General features: G+C 40.2%; 1 long non-coding RNA gene across 2 annotated transcripts in view; it reads left to right on the top strand.

The window, feature by feature from the left end:
• The window catches only part of LOC149474313 (uncharacterized), a 157867-nt gene extending 141211 nt beyond the window's left edge, over positions 1-16656 (top strand). For both annotated transcript variants that reach the window (XR_016306302.1, XR_016306310.1), the window contains one exon: positions 15491-16656. This is a non-coding gene — a long non-coding RNA (uncharacterized LOC149474313). The remainder of the gene's footprint in view (positions 1-15490) is intronic.
• The last annotated feature ends 204 nt before the right edge of the window (positions 16657-16860 follow it).

Below are 16860 nucleotides of genomic sequence, written 5' to 3'. Positions count from 1 at the left end.
TAGACAAAATCAAATGCTTTGGCTGTATCTAAAGCCACCAGCACCCAGGTGCCAACCCTGTCATGTGTTGCCTGAATGTGCATGAACAACCGCCTGATGTTAATGGCTGTGTTTCTACTGGGCATAAAGCCCGTTTGATGAGAATGGACTAGAGACAGAATCACCTCATTCATTCGAGAGGCTTATATTTTGGCCAGGACCCTAATGTCTACTTGCTGTAGAGAGATTGGGCATTAAAATACTGGAAGGGAAGGATCTTTGCCTGGCTTTTGGAGGACAATAATCACGGCATCACGCATTGTTGCTGGCAGTGTGGCAGATTGAAAGATACCGTTATATAATGTAAGTAGGTGTGGCAAGATACATTCAGAGTATGTGGCATAGAATTCGAGTTTTAGCCTTCACAGAGGCCACTTGGGGCACCGCCATTGCAATCTCATCCGCTGTGAGAGGGGCTTCCAGCATAGCTACCTTGTCTGGTGTTAACTTGGGGAAGTGTAATGATGTAAGATATGCTTTCATGGCCTTTGTACAGTGGTGCATCTGGGAAGTGTATAATTTAGAGAAAAACTCTCTGAATTTTGTGGCGACCAATTGAGGGTCAGTAATGAGAGCCCTGTCCTGGGTACATAAGGAGACCACCACGAGGGCCCTAAGGTGGTGAACCCATTTTGGATAAACACCCTGGGAGGCTCAGAAGAGTTATCCCAGGAATGACCAGATAAGCCAGTAATTTTTCTGCTCTTTCTCCATGTTCAAAAACACACTGTTTGTAAAACAAAGAGATATTGTTTGGCTTGTTCAGGATGTAGCTGGTCAACCAAGCGTGTACGTAACTTCAGTTCTGTGGTGGAGGGGTCTCGTACAAATGAATCTTTCATTTGTGCCAGGTGGGCCTCAGCGGTGTTGAGTACCTGTTTAGAGGTACACTTCAGGTGGGAAATATGAAGAGTAAGCATGGCCCTGGCATGGAGCTTGAATGCTTCCCACACTGCTCCAAAGGGGGCAGTTAAGGCATTAGTAAAAAAAATAGTGCCATTCCTGGGATAACTCTTCTGAGTCTCCCAGGGTGTTTATCCAAAATAGGTTCAGTCACCACAAGGGCCTGCAACCCAACTCTAATACCACCCACTACTGGAAATGGTCCAGTAACAGTCTGAAACTAAATCCCACATCTGCCAGGGAAGGAAGCAGGGTTCAGGATAGAAACATAAAATGTATGTGGGACATTGGGGAGTGGGTGATAAATAAAAACAGGAGTAGACCTTGTTGGGGGGGGCTATATAAAAGACCACGAGTCTGCTAACATGAAGTCTGTGAGGATTTGGTACATTTGAGTCTTATAGCCTCTTGGGGAATCCATAATTATTGGACCCAACCTGTCCATAGCCATGGACCATGTTAAAATCCCCTAGCCAGATTGTAGGCATTGTTGGGTGTTGGGACATATAGGCCAGACCCTTGTTGATCACCACAGAAGTATAACGTGGAGGAATCTAACATGCAAGTATGAGTAAAGGACGACCATGAATGTTAGCCTGTAGAAAGATAAATCTGCCGTGTGGGTCCATCCTCATCTTAATTAATTCAAATGGGACTGGTTAGGCTACCAGAACCAAAACACCCCCGGGAATAGGAAGTATAGGTGGCGTAATAAGCCCAGCCCACCCAGGGGTGTTTTAAGACTAGTTGTTTAATATGAGTCTTGACCAAAACAAATATATCCGCCTTCTGGGCTTTAAGGAATGTTAGGATTGCTGTGCGTTTAATAACATCCCGCATACCGCAGACGTTCCACTTTAAAGGTTTTAAGGGTGCCATAGGATGGACCAATAACAGAGTGGACAGGAGAATAAGCATCGGACTGACACGGCAAATCACCATACAATAAGTATATACATCAATATACAGTATGTTCATCATCTTGGACTAAAAGACTTTGCATAACGAGTAATAGCTGGGGTGCAGAAAAATATAATAACATTGCAATAGTGAACTTAGTATAGTTTACCTCTTACCCAGTTCCTGACCTCCCAAACTTGGTCGGAGGATACAATCTGAAACTAAGAACATAAAACATTATGTTCAAGCTCAAAGTCAGTGGTGTCTAACTATCGAGTCCATACCAACCCTGTGGATCCACGAACCCTACACTCCAAACTGTAGGGGGGCGACTTCTCGCTGGTGCGAGCTACTGAGTGAGGCACACAATGAGTCCTTGAGATGTATTTAAGGAGTGACATGGAGGAAAGGTACAGTTGTGCTCAAAAGTTTACATACCCTGCAGAAATTGTGAAATTTTGGCATTGATATTGAAAATATGACTGATCATGCCACAAAATGCTCATTAATTGAAGGATAATGATCATATGAAGCCATTTATTATCAAATAGTTGTTTGGCTCCTTTTTAAATCATAATGATAACAGAAATCACCCAAATGGCCATCATCAAAAGTTTACATACCCTGGAATGTTTGGCCTTGATTCAGACACACACGGTGACACACACGGGCTAAAATGCCAATTAGAGGTTAATGTTCCACATCTGATGCTTTTTAAATTGCAATTAGTGTCAGTGTATAAATAGTTAATGAGTTTGTTAGCTCTTACATGGAAGCACTGACTTGGCTAGATACTGAGCCATGGGGATCAGAAAAGAGCAGTCAAAAGTCCTGCGTAACAAGGTAATGGAACTTTAAAAAGATGGAAAAGGACATAAAAAGATGTCCAAAGCCTTGAACATGCCAGTCAGTACTGTTAAATCACCTATTAAGAAGTGGAAAGTTTAGGGATCTCTTGATACCAAGCTAAGGTCAGGTAGACCAAGAAAGATTGCAGCCGTAACTGACAGAAGAATTGTCTGGGATTCAAAGAAAAACCCACAGGCAACCTCAAAAGAAATACAGGCTGTTCTGGAAAAAGATGGTGTGGTTGTTTTTAAGGAGTACAATACGGTGATACTTGAACAAAAATTAGCTGTTTGGTCGAGGTGCCAGAAAGAAGCTTTTACTGTACATTGGTGCATAAAAAAGCCCAGTTACAATATGCCTGACAATACCTTGACATGCCTAACCAGACCTTTTTGTGTCATTGATGCAGTAAAGGCTTCTTTCTGGCACCTTGACCATGCAGCTAATTTTTGTTCAAGTGTCATCATATTGTGCTCCTTCAAAACAACTAAAGCCTGAATTTTTCTTGTGGTTACCTATGGGTTTCCCTTTGTATCCCGAACAATTCTTCTGGCAGTTGTGGCTGTAATCTTTCTTGGTCTACCTGAACTTAGCTTGGTATCAAGAGATCCCCGAACTTTCCATTTCTTAAAAGGTGATTTAACAGTACTGATTGGCATATTCAAGGCTTTGGACATCTTTTTATGTCCTTTTCCATCTTTATAAAGTTGCATTACCTTGTTACGCAGGACTTTTGATAGTTTTTTTCTGATCCCCATGGCTCAATATCTAGCCTAGTCAGTGCCTCCACATAAGAGCTAACAAACTCATTGACTATTTATACACTAACACTAATTGCAATTTAAAAAGCAACAGACTTGGGACATTAACCTTTTAACCTGCATTTTAACCCGTGTGTGTCACCTTGTGTGTCTGTACCAAGGCCAAACATTCCAGGGTATGTAAACAATTTATTCGGGCCATTTGGGTGATTTCTGTTATCATTATGATTTAAAAAGGAGCCAAACAACTATTTGATAATAAATGGCTTCATATGATCATCATCCTTCAATAAAAGCATTTTTTAGCATGATCAGTCATATTTTCAATATCAATGCCAAAATTTCACAATTTCTGCCAGGGTATGTAAACTTTTGAGCACAACTGTATCTTCAAATAGGTGTTAATGTTCATGCGAGATGGTATCCAAATAAAGGGAAATTCCGGCGGGGGAAATCAAGGGGGGAAACGTACTTAGGGTTAGGGGGAAGGAATAGCAGGATACATGAGTGGGGTATCTGGACATGAAGCGGGTGCACCCAGCCCACATAGGCAAAAGTGGCAGAAGATGAATGATCTCCAGGTTGGGTGCATGCACAGTAACAGATGGCTGGTGACAAGCCATGTTCTGGAATTCGGCCCTGTGGGGAAGGGGAAAAATAAAGATGGAGCAATTGCCGAATCCCACAAGGTATGATCATCTTTGGTAGATAAGTGAGAAAATGCACGGAGGTACTCACGGAGGGACTGCCAGTCGTAGGTGTTCAGACTGGAGCAGCATCTGTAATGGACCATTGGTCAATCCAAGTGGACTCCAGGTCAAGGTTTTCAAAGAAGTGGACACGGCCTTCTGCCTCCACGTGGAGCTTGAGGGGATACAACATGGCTTACTTAAGGTGGTGAACGTGGAGGTGTCTTTTGACCGCATCAAAGCGAGATCTTTGCCGCTGCACCTCCACTAAGAAGTCTGGGAAAGCAGTCACCTTAACATTCTGAAAGAAATGTTGCCTCTTTCTCTTGCCAGTTCAAGGACAGTGTCTCGGTCATGGTAAGTGAGGAGTTTAGCTATGAAAGTATGCGGTTGTGCTCCTTGTGGTGGTGGCCATGCAGGCAGGCGGTGGACTCTCTCCACGACATTCATGGTCCTGCCATAGGTGGAGTCAGAAGGTTTTCAAGAAAGGAGGCTGGGTCAGATCCCTCGGCACCCTCTGGCAGGCCTACAAAGTGAAAGTTACCAGGCGGTTCTTCATGTCATCCTGCTTCTAGGTGATCTGCTGTACCTGGCATTGTATATGCTCCGTGGTATGCTGGAGCATGTGTAGCTTGTCTTCCACTCAGCTGATGCAGGTCTTGGCCTTGGTGTCCCTGTCCCGAAGTTTATGAAAGTGCTGGAATAATAGATAAATGTCAATCTTGACCTTGTCTATTTTCGAGGTAAGGGTTGCTTAATATGTATAGATTGCTTCTAGGACCTTAGTAGTCTCTGTCGCTGAAGTCTCCATGTCTGATGTGGAAGTGCCGCCATCTTCCCCTTGAGCGTCCCTCTCTTTGTGGTGAAATTTCTCCAGTTTAGAACCATCCTCTGAGGCTTTCCGTTGGGGAGACATATCAGATGGGGTAGAGGAACATTCTAGAGCCAGAAGCTGGTTAGAAAGGTCCAAATATTTAGCAGGAGACCAGTGGAAGGATAGAATGAAGACGGAGCTCTCCTCATGTGCACCTTACTCCATCTCGTTCCAGGCCACACCTCACGGCACAATAGCACTTTAATGGCAACATGGGTAATATTATTATGGATGCCTAAGATACTCTTTTGTTTTGGCACATGGACACTTTACAAATGTGGCATTTATAAATGTACATGCACAGATAATTGCTTTGTTTTTTCTTTATTTTTATTCACTTGGTTTGTAATATGAAAGCTAAACAGATCAGCACTGTATAATATAAAGTTGATGGTTAAAATACCAAGTAGGGTAAGTTATATACAGCTGCTTTATCTGTACAGAAAATCCCAGCTCAGGTGATAATATATAATACCTAAGTCATTAGACCATGTAGTCTTTCAAACTTGTTTATAAAGAACATCAGATTTCTTCCTTTTCCTCATCAGTACACTGAAATCTGAATTACTAAGGGCTTCTACATTTTGCACTGTCATTGCACTTTACACTGCCTTTTTACAATATGCCCACAGAGACACTAACTACTGTTCTCAGTACAAGTCTTATAAAGATTGTTTTAAATTATTGACTATCCTTACGCTTCAGTGACAGTGCAATAAAATTTGCATCTGCCAGCTTAGCTATGAATGTGCTTTAGGCAGTGAAAAGGTTAATGGACCCAAACCCCAAGAGTTTTTGCACAGAACAGAAGGATATGGCAAGATACCAGCGACAGCAGGATGAGCAAAAAGAATCTACTTTGTTGCTACGCAACATCCATATTCTTATTATCAATAGCTTAACTGGGCCCAGCAAACATTTAACCCATCTGTTGACTGACAGACCTTCGAAACCCAAATTACGGGCAGCAGCTCCCAATTTCATTGTCTGCGTTAAATGAACGTGTGCCTACAGTAATTCAGATTCCATTCCTGCCATTCTTCTGAAGGTGAAACGTTTGCATACACAAGACATACAGAAGAGCAGTTAGAAGTCGCAGCTGCCTGGCATAAATAGACTTGAACACTTATTGTTTGCCAGCCATCGCTGGATGCTATTATCCAGCAGCGCCGCTTCTTTGAGAGGCAGCAAGGTTTCAAGACAGCTGTTCTTCTACAGCACCTCATTATTGGAGTTTATGGGAGTAGACGCTGGCGCTTCATAGAAATTGCTAGTATCATATTATGTTGTGGGAAAGACTTCACTAAACCTGCAAGATTATATTAAATCTATAATGTTTTGGTACTCATCCAGAGTAGTAATTGTCTGGACTGCTGAAAAATTAATGCGAGATTGTGTTTACATAGCAACAAAGAGCTGGGACGACTTTAGTTCATTTAGCTGCCATAAACACATGTAATAGCATTTGAGTTAGGGAACTTTCTACTAAGTTAAAGATGAATTCTGGATTAAAAACCCTTTACCCTTGCAGTGGATCCCCCTCGCCACTGCAAGAGTTACTAGATCTACTTAGAGCAGCCTTTTCAAGCAGGGTGCCTAGGCACCCTGGGGTGCCTTCAGGTTTCTTCAGAGGTGCTTTGGAAAAATGCCTAAAAATTGCCCAAAAATTGTATATAAGTCAGCGGGTAGATCACGCCTGCAATTTATTTACAGATAGCCACAGGTTTTGATTGTGCACCACTACAGCCTTCTAGCCGCCAGTGCCCTAATGACCAAAGATGTCAGTTGATCATTAGGACATTGGGTACCTGCACAGCATCCTTATTTGACCCTCTCCTGTCCCTTTCCATGCGTACTGGGGTCACATTAGCTGAGTGAGGGAGAGAAACAGAGGGAGAAGAGAAACGCTGAAATACAAGTCAGTACCAGTGTGCAAAGATGGGTTTGCTTTGGAAGAATAAATGACCTAACATTAGATGTCCTATACTCGTGGATGTTGCTGCACTTTGTAAAATTATTCATTTCATTTTTTACATTTGACAATGGGGTGCCTCGGGAATGTGTATAGTTTTAAACGGTGCCTTGGCTGAAGAAAAGGTTTAGAAACACTGGCCTAAGGGATGATGAATAAGGTATTATGCTTACCTTATTTCTTGATCCCACAGGCTTCCTTCTTTTGGTGAAACTGGTCTCCTAAAGCCTTCCCTTCGCTGTCCAACTGGTCGCAGCTCCCTGATATCAACTAGCACATACATAGTACATATAGCTGCAGAGGGCCCGCCCACAATTCGGGAGCATTGGACATTTGAGAAGAGTGCTGGCTGCTTAGGGTAGTGAGGAATAAAGAAAAAGGTAAAGGTAACTTCTTCTTTATTATCCCCTAGGTAAAATGAGCAATTAACCTTTTTAGTGTGGAGGGGAGGGGGGAACGGGTAAAGTTTTTCCCTTTGGAATTCAGCTGTAAATTAGTCTATTGTTGCTATGTAATAATGAGACTGAACTTTTATTGCATGGAATACATACCCTATAGCTCAGTATTAACAAAACAGACTATTATTTGGGAATGTTTTTGCACTGGACTTCTGCCTGTAGTCTCGTATGCTGTCTTCTATTTCTTGTAATTTGTTTATTTATAAAGTTAGGTCACATGACAAGAAAATGTAAATTTCAACATCAGACATCAGGTCAAGAACACAGCATATCAGATAATGCACATTCAGATCATCTACGTCATGGTGACTTGAAAAAGCATGGTATAAAAGGATGGAAATCATATGCTGTCTTCTTGATGTAGTTTCCCCCCAAAACCATTTTGGAAAGCCAAAGAGCTTTTGTACAGGGTTTCCAAAATCAAAATTGCTTAACACTTCCAAAATCTCTAATTAAAATACATGCAAACCGTACCAGAATGTATTTGGTTAAAGCACTGTGTATAAAATAACTGCCATGTTTAAATAAAATAATTGTTTTTACTATTTTTTTCATTACCCTGCTGTGTTTCTCAGGGCATATTTCCTGATGGTGACACATATGGACCATGCCTATGCAATGTGAATTGTCAGGACCACTTGTATTCTCCACTGGAAGAGCATGTGAGAGGGTTAGAATGTAGGAGTACATTTTGGAGACAAGGACAACATGTCACCCTATAACAGAACATGCCTGAACAAGGACCTTTATTACAAGGTCACGAGGTGTTATTTAATGAAAGCTGAATATTAACAAATCATAAACATGAACTAGATTACAAGTATTATTTTATATTACATTAGTATAACATATAATATTATATATACAGTTGTGTTCAAAATAATAGCAGTGTGTTGAAAACAGTGAATAAAGCTCAAAATCCTTAATATCCATAATCCATAATAGCTTTTATTTCCATACACACAAATGCATTGGGAACACTACACATTCTATTCCAAATCAAAACATGAAGAAAAATATATCAAATTTGTTTAGTTCCTATAAAAAAATTGAAGAAAAGTGAATATTAGACTGTTCAAAAAAATAGCAGTGATTGTATTCTTCTTTACAAACTCAAACATTCACTATATAAACTGAAAAATATTTGAAGATTTTGCTTTCCTTTGAATCACTTAATGAATATTTAGTTGTATAAGCACTGCTGAACTTAGAACTGCTGTACATCTGTGTTGCATGGAGTCAACCAACTTCTGGCACCTGTGAACAGGTATTCCAGCCCAGGATGATTGGACTACATTCTACAGTTCTTCTCTATTTCTTGGTTTTGCCTCAGAAACTGCATTTTTGATGTCACCCCACAAGGTTTCTATTGGGTTAAGATCCAGGGATTGGACTGGCCACTCCAAAACGTCAATCTTGTTGGTCTGGAACCAAGATGTTGCACGTTTACTGGTGTGTTTGGGGTCGTTGTCTTGTTGGAACACCCATTTCAAGGGCATTTCCTCTTCAGCATAAGGCAGCATGACCTCTTCAAGTATTCTGATGTATTCAAACTGATCCATGATCCCTGGTATGCGATAAATAGGCCCAACGCTGTAGTATGAGAAACATCCCCATATCATGATGCTTGCGCAACCATGCTTCACTGTCTTCACAGTGTACTGTGGCTTGAATTCAGTGTTTGGGGGTCGTCTGACAAACTGTCTTTGGCCACTAGACCCAAAAAGAACAATCTTACTTTCATCAGTCCACAAAATGTTGCTCCATTTCTTTTTAGGCCAGTCAATGTGCTCTTTGGCAAATTGTAACCTCTTCAGCATGTCTTTTTTTTAACAGTGGGACTTTGCGGGGGCTTCTTGCAGATAGCTTGGCTTCACATAGGCGTCTTCTAATTGTAACAGTACTCACAGGTAACTTTAGACCTTCTTTGATCTTCCTGGAGCTGATTGTTGTCTGAGTCCTTGCCATTTTGGCTATTCTTCTATCCATTTGAATGGTAGTTTTTCGCTTTCTTCCATGTCTTTCAGGTTTTGGTTGCCATTTTAAAGCATTTGCAATCATTTTAGCTGAGCAGACTATCATTCTCTGCACTTCTTTATATGTTTTCCCCTCTCCAATCAACTTTTTAATCAAGGTTCGCTGTTCTTCTGAACAATGTCTGGAACGACCCATTTTCCTCAGAATTTCAGAGAGAAATGCACTGTAACCAGCATGTACAACATTTGCTGCCTTCCTTCCTTAAATAAGGGAAATAATTGCCACCTGTTTTTCAAAGAATGAATGACCTCACTAATAGAACTCCACACTGCTATTATTTTGAACATGCCCCTTTCAATTAGTGATTCAATTACACAGAATCAGCAGCAGCATGTCATGACTGTTGGGTCTGTTGGATTTCTATTACTCTTCTACACCTGCTAGTAAATTATTTGCCACGTAGAAATATAATTTCCACCAAAAACAGTGATTGATCAGGTTAGTGATGTCTGACTGCTATTATTTTGAACACAACTGTATATATAGTAAGTCAGTCAGCAGTAAATAGCTTCAAACATGCTTGGAACAAGCATAGATTTATACTTGACAAAAAAAGTTAACGGAAAAAAAACAAACCCCCCCCCCCAAAGTAGAAAAAAAACACAGGCAGACTCAATGGAGTATTTGTTCTTTTTCTGCCATCACTTTGTTTCTATGCCAGAACTACTGGCAGGAAAAAGCTGCTTGAAAAACGTGAAAAAGTCGTGTATTGCATGTGCATTTAGGCGTTAGAGTGTTAATGCATTCTATTGGCTACAATGTTAATCTTTTCTGGCAATTGGCTTGTCTGTAGCTTGAATTAATTTCTATGCTTGAAGGCCATACAATTATAACTCTAAACAACTAAACACAGATGGACAAAATGGTAATAAAATCTGAAATACAACTATAACAAATAAGACTCAACTGTTTTACCATTATTACGGAACTTACCATTTTTTGAATACAGGACAGTTTAATACTGAAAGGGCTTTAACATTGGATAGTGAACATTGGCATAGAGTATATCAATACAAAACCACAGGAAAAGTGCTTATCTTTATCTCTACTTCTAAAATAATATAATACTTAGAAATAGCTGCAAAAGGTGATAAACTAAAGGAATAACCAAAGCTTAGACTTCTGGAAATGATCTGGCCTAGGTGTTTCACTAGATAGATTGTATCTTTAATTTACTGTAAATCCAATTCTTGATAGTTTGGCAGTGTGTGTAAGCTGTAGATTTACATTCGCTCATTGTCTACTATACACACACGTGCTAATTATTTCTATGTCAATAGCGCTGATGAGTTCTTAGACCAGGCATTCTCAGCCAGGGTTCTGTGAAACCGTAGGTCTCCTTTACATTGGTGGTCAGTTGGAGAAGAGTTCAATTACATTGGTTGTTAGAGGTTGTAAAAATGCCCTTTACACTGGAGGTCATTGGGAAGAATGTCCCTTACACTGGGGCTCACTGAGAGGAATGTCACACTTACAGACAGCTAAAAAGATCTTTGGTGGCAGTGGTTACTTATCAGAAGGAAGAGGGGAAATATTCCACTGTCCCCACACCACTGACAATACCAGCTGACATTGGCTTAGAACCATGCAGGCAGCATGAAGAAGGAGGTCAATTTGCTACTGCTTACTGCCCAAAGAGCCCCATGGTTTCATGGTTATTCCAGAAAATAATTTTTCCATATATAGCAGGGGTGTTAATAATAATAATAATTAAAAAAAACTAACCACCTTTGTGTCAAAACTAGGTACAACCTGCCTATATTTTTTATCAGGGGTGCCCTGAAAAATTAAATTATTACAAGGTTTCCTCTAAGGTAAAAAGAATGAAAAAGCTGTCTTAGGGTTTTTGACACCCATAGACACATTCCAATTTATTTATTAAAGATATAATCTGACCAAAACTATAGTACTTCTAGGTGAACCTCAGTAGAGTAAAGCACCCTCTGACTATTTAATGGAATCTTCACACGAAGATGTATAGGTGGGAAGGAATCCTATACTGAGGGAGTATGGAGGCTGTCATTAATCTCTCCATATGAAAATAGTAGTGCTGTGTTTCAAAATGTGCTGCATTTTTGCAAAACAATCCAAACTAGAAAAAAAAGTTTTGCCTATAGTTCTTCTTTAATTGTTTCTGTAAAAAAAGGATGATAAAAATAAGCTATAAGAATCAACACTCTCAAAAACAAAAGTATGTCTTTAAATTAATTTTGATAATGACTGTCCTGTGTCTGAGGTAATTGGAGAACTTTGGGAGAACAATTTTTATCAGCTTATTAATAAACTGTAGGGCTGCTTTCACACTGATCTGATTTTCTTCTGCTTTTGCGTTAAAAGAAGGAGAAAACGCATGGCCATGAAATGCTATGGAACTCTTCACATTAATAAGTTGCAGGTCTGCTGCATTTTGTAAAATCCTGCTTGCTGCATTTTTGGTGCATGTCTGGTGCAGTTAAAAAAAAATGCACCTTTCCATGAAATGAGTGGAAACCATATCAAAATGTGGCAAAACCTTGAGATGCACCAAAAAAGATGCAAAAACGCAGTAAAACAAAAACACATGCGTTTATACCACGTTTTTGCAACAGAGCAGTGTGAAATTAGTCTAACTCTATTTGGCAGCCTTAGATGTGATTGTAAGGTTTATGCAAGTGTAGCACTCTCCTTCTTAGGCTACTAGGTAAATTTAGTTTTTAGCTTGCTCTGTAATCAGAGGAGCAGTGATTGTGTGCTCTGGTTTGTTCAGGGTTCCACAGACTGGGATTCAGATAACCTGCCTAAATATTTATCAGAGCCTGGCCAATACCTGAAGAGATGTGCCCAGATGGTAGCTAGGCTGTTGTTAAATAGTATGGGGGTGAATCTATGAGCTGAGAGGGAGATAATCTGCAAATTTAAGGGGGCTGTCTGCCCCTGTAGCACCTCTGGACTAGCTGTTGGACTACTCTTCTACGGACAAAGCCCATGGACTTGTTCTTTACCACTGGGATCTGTGAGTAGAACCTACTTCCTATGCTGCAGTTTATCTATGGTCTCCAGCTGTGGATGTATGAACTGTTCCAGTCTGCATATTTGTTCTGCAAGCTGTCTTGTGGTCTCCAGCTGCAAGAATTCAGACTGTTCTAGTCTAACAATACTTAAGCTAAAACCTACTTTATGGTCCTCGGCCATGAACCATGGACCGTTCAAGTCTGCCACTATTTGTGCTCATACTGTTTGCATAGTCTTCAGCTGTGCACCCATAAACTGTCTTTGTCTGTAACTACTCATTTTATATCCATATACATTTAAGTCAGCAACAGCTGGTAATAACCAATGCCAAACCAACCAAGCAATGCAAAGGTGTGGAGATGAGGTCATGACTACAGACAAACAGGTGATGGGAGCAAGTGGAAGACAAGAATTGTAGCTAAGGCCAAAGACAAATCATCAACAGGAATAAGAAACTGGAAACTGAGATCAGGAACAAGGTGATGAAAACAATATCCTGGAAACAGAGTCACAGAGTGAGGCCTTTGATCAGACAAATCCTAATTGCACTGAGTGATTTTAACAGATTTCTCATCCATAATACAAGAGAAAGTACAGAAGTGATCCGTAAATGCGCTTGTCAATATTAATCAGCAGGGAGTGTGCAAGACCACCTAAATACACAGGATAATTTCTTTCAGGTGGAACTGAAGGACTGACAGAAATTTCTGCCTTGGTTCACACTGTGCAGGCTCGTTGTGGGTGAGGGAATCGCATCTGTTCTCGCACTCGCAACCAAATCGCTCTGCTCTTATGAGACTGTCACGGATCCAACCCGCACGCACATAGCCACAGCGACTAGCTAACCGAGGTGTGCACTTCCGGCCATGACTTGGGGTAAGAGGGAATGAGGGGGATTTACTTGAATATATAAGACTGGCCTTGATATACTTTCACAGCCCGCACTACCTCTGGCCACCACTAGAGGGAGACTCAACTCCAATCCAGCTGGCTGACCACACACAAAGGCAGATACAAATCTTATATACAATCTGGTGCACGCTAAGGGTTGGGGAGCAGTCTGGCAGTTGGCACGCCCTTGTAGGATTCATCCTGCTATCCTACAAGCTAGAACCCCGGTGTTAATCACTCTTCCACTGTCCACACCCCCCCTGCACAGGTGCCATATAACCGTTTTCTGCTTTCTCTGGGATTCTACATAGGCTACAAATACAGTTTTACATGCAGATGTAGCCTACAGTGTGTCCAATCAGAAGGAAGTATTTTCATCTCTCTGCAACTAATATTTTAGCTTTTATGAAAGATTAAATATATTCCTTTAAACTGCTGATATACCTCAGAGCTTGACAGACAGGTCGGAGCCCTCTCTTGGTCTCCCGCTGCCTCTGAAGCCCAAATGTCTAGAGTTCTCCTTCTTAGATTTCTAGAAGGCGACAAAGTCTGACTATGTAGGTGACAGGTCTTATTGGCATCTAGGTGTCACCTCCAGCCTAGAGGTTGCTCTGTCCTTTCAGATGCTAATTGGTGACCATATGTCTGACTGAATCCTGAACCCATCTTATTATTAACATGGAATGAAGCTAAATCTACAATGTCATATTTCTACAGATCACATCTCAGCTACTCAAATCTTACATTTATGTCACATCTCCCCCCTTTTAGATGACGCATAGCTGAGCCTAAACGAGTCGTCTAACGCGTCTACCAGGAAGGTTCCCTTGGTTTGGGGGGGGGGGGGGGAGTTCTCCCAACCAAAGCTTAGCACTGCTGACATTTCAGCCTGTCCCCCTGCAGATAGGAGAGGGCTACTTTATGTCACAGAGATGCACAGAGCTGCCATTCATTCAAAAAGACCCTTTTTTGAGGAATATGCAGGCAAGGCGTTTAAATTATTGGGCTGTCATGGCCGCACATACACGGGTCGCATGGGGACCGCACAAGTTTGAACCAAGGCTCAAAGAAGACAGAAATCCTTTGTGCAGAGGAAAAGAAAGGAAAAGCAGAAACTGAGACCAGGTGGGAGGCAGGTTGGTTCTCCTGAGACCTACCTACATCAGGGAAATCCAGAGCAGTAGAAGTAGCTGTAGAGAGGAGCGTAGGTCAGGTCAGAGAGACCAACATATCACATAAAGATAATCATGCTAGCCCCATCTAAAGCAATGGGAACTCATGGAGACCATTGATGATGACTCAAGAGGAATAAAAATATATGGATTAAATGTTCTGGAAAAAAATAGAGTAGTGTATATGGTGTATCTCTAAAGAAGGTCACAGGCATTCTTCATGACCAGATTATTTTTCAGTCTCAAGCTGTTTTTGTAAAGTTTTAAGTTGCGTGTATTCATGATCCATGATTCTGGTTTGCCGGACCCTCTGAGCCTGATCAGACAGTTTTAGGGTAATCCTCAAAACCCACTCTGCGTGTACACACTGTAACATTGCCTTGACTATTTGAACACTCTGTTTAGGGTTGTGTTCAGTATCAGTGGTGCTCCATTCCGCAGTGCTCACGATGCATTGTATTCAATTTTGTTCAGCATTTCAAACAAATTGTTAGTGTACACAGCTATTTTGGTAATACAGCATGGAACAGAATATATTTGGATATAAGGACTATGATAACATAGGTCTACTGTGGTCTCTTTTTACGGATACTGGGTCCACTTGAAGGGCAACTCTTCTTTTGTAGGAAAAAAATATAGCAAATAAAAAAAATTAATATAGCATATACAATTGCTTAACACATATTTTTATTATAATTATTAGGAAAACAAAGATACCATCCCATAGCAATCTAAAACTAACCTTTTGGAGCATTAAAATAAATTGCCTTTGATATGGTAAAAAAATTACAGTAAATTATGCCTGAACCTGAATATTGTCACTGATTACTTGATGGCAAATATAGATTACTAATGTAACTGTGTGTTGCATGATGTTATCCTACTAAAAAGTACCATATGGATATATTGTGGTTGATTTAAACTGATTGCAGTATCTGTCTTTTTTTCTTTTAGCACTGACACCAGGAGCAATATTCTTATAAAAGCTATGATGACTGATAACCCTGATTTCAATATGGTAGCTATCAAGTACATACTGTTATAGTAATCATTTATGTGCCATGCTAAGGGGGCACCCAGGAAATGAAGAGATACAATACCAGCCTGCATATATTTTGTGGGACAGCTGCTGGTTGATGGTCTTCACCCTACAAGAGACCAACGCTTACCTTGTGGGAGGAGAGAAGAGAAGGAGCCATTCTGGGAGTTGGTTTGACATATTACTTGGAGCCATAATCCATCATGTATTGAGCCTAGAAAGGGGCACAAGTGTGTTCGATCTTGATTTTGAGATTGGGGTCAACACCCAGAGGTGAGAAGATATGGTTCATGGAGGTGATTTGCATGTACTGTACATGCTGAACATGAGTGATCTGTTATGTGAGGATTCAAGATAATCAGACACCACTGGTGGCTTGGAGACATTACCACTGTAAGGACTCTATTACATTTGGACTATTTTTTTCTATGTTTATTCTTTATTTTCCTTTTTGGAGTTGCATGGTTCTTTTGTATAGGTTGCACTACATCATACACATATTGAAGTTTCCCTTTTTGTTCCGCGTACTTAAAGTTTATTCTTAATTAAACAAAAATGCAAAGCAAACATGTTAAAAATGTTTACTTTGCAGCTCACAGAGTCCATGACCCTCAATTTTCCTACGTATTGAAAATGTATTTATCTTAATAATCATCAAGGCAACATATGGTGACTGACTGAAATCCAAGTGAAAATAGCTTTTCTTTGGGACCACAAAAATGTCAACCAAAAATAGAAGACAGCATAAACTAGAACATAAACTACTAATAAAATAAACATTGAAGAACAACGTGAAATAAAGACACAAAAATATGTCTTGCTAAAGTAATGGATTTCCACAATAACCTTTTAGAAGCTGAAAAAAAGACAGATTTCATCAGTGTCGGTATCTGTGAGCTGAACAAGTACACAAATAAACAGGAAATATATTTCAAATACCAACAATAAATTTGAAATGTAAAGTTTAACTTTTCCAGAGTTAGTGGTTAGTTGTGTGTTATAAAAGTTTGTGCAAAAGAAAGGGCTAATATATGTTCTTTACTTAAAGTGCAAAATAATATATTAAAAAGATGCCTTTTTATTTTCTGAGCCCCTTCTTTATCGCCTCATATGACCTTTTCTTTTTTTCTCTATATTTATATACAGTATAAGTCTATATTACTATATATTTCAGCAGTTCAATAAGATCTTACTGTCTCCCATGGTAATGCTTTCAAAAGCAGCCTGCTCTGCTTCTTGTATCTCTGTATCTTTTCAGATACAGGGATACAAGAAATAGTGCAAG

The sequence above is a fragment of the Staurois parvus genome, unplaced genomic scaffold (assembly GCF_062004578.1).
Source record: "Staurois parvus isolate SC_StPar_1 unplaced genomic scaffold, SC_StPar_1.0 ptg000006l, whole genome shotgun sequence".
NCBI classification, from domain to species: Eukaryota; Metazoa; Chordata; class Amphibia; order Anura; family Ranidae; genus Staurois; species Staurois parvus.
Note: the sequence above shows the minus strand (reverse complement) of the source record. Positions and strands in the feature narration are given on the sequence as shown.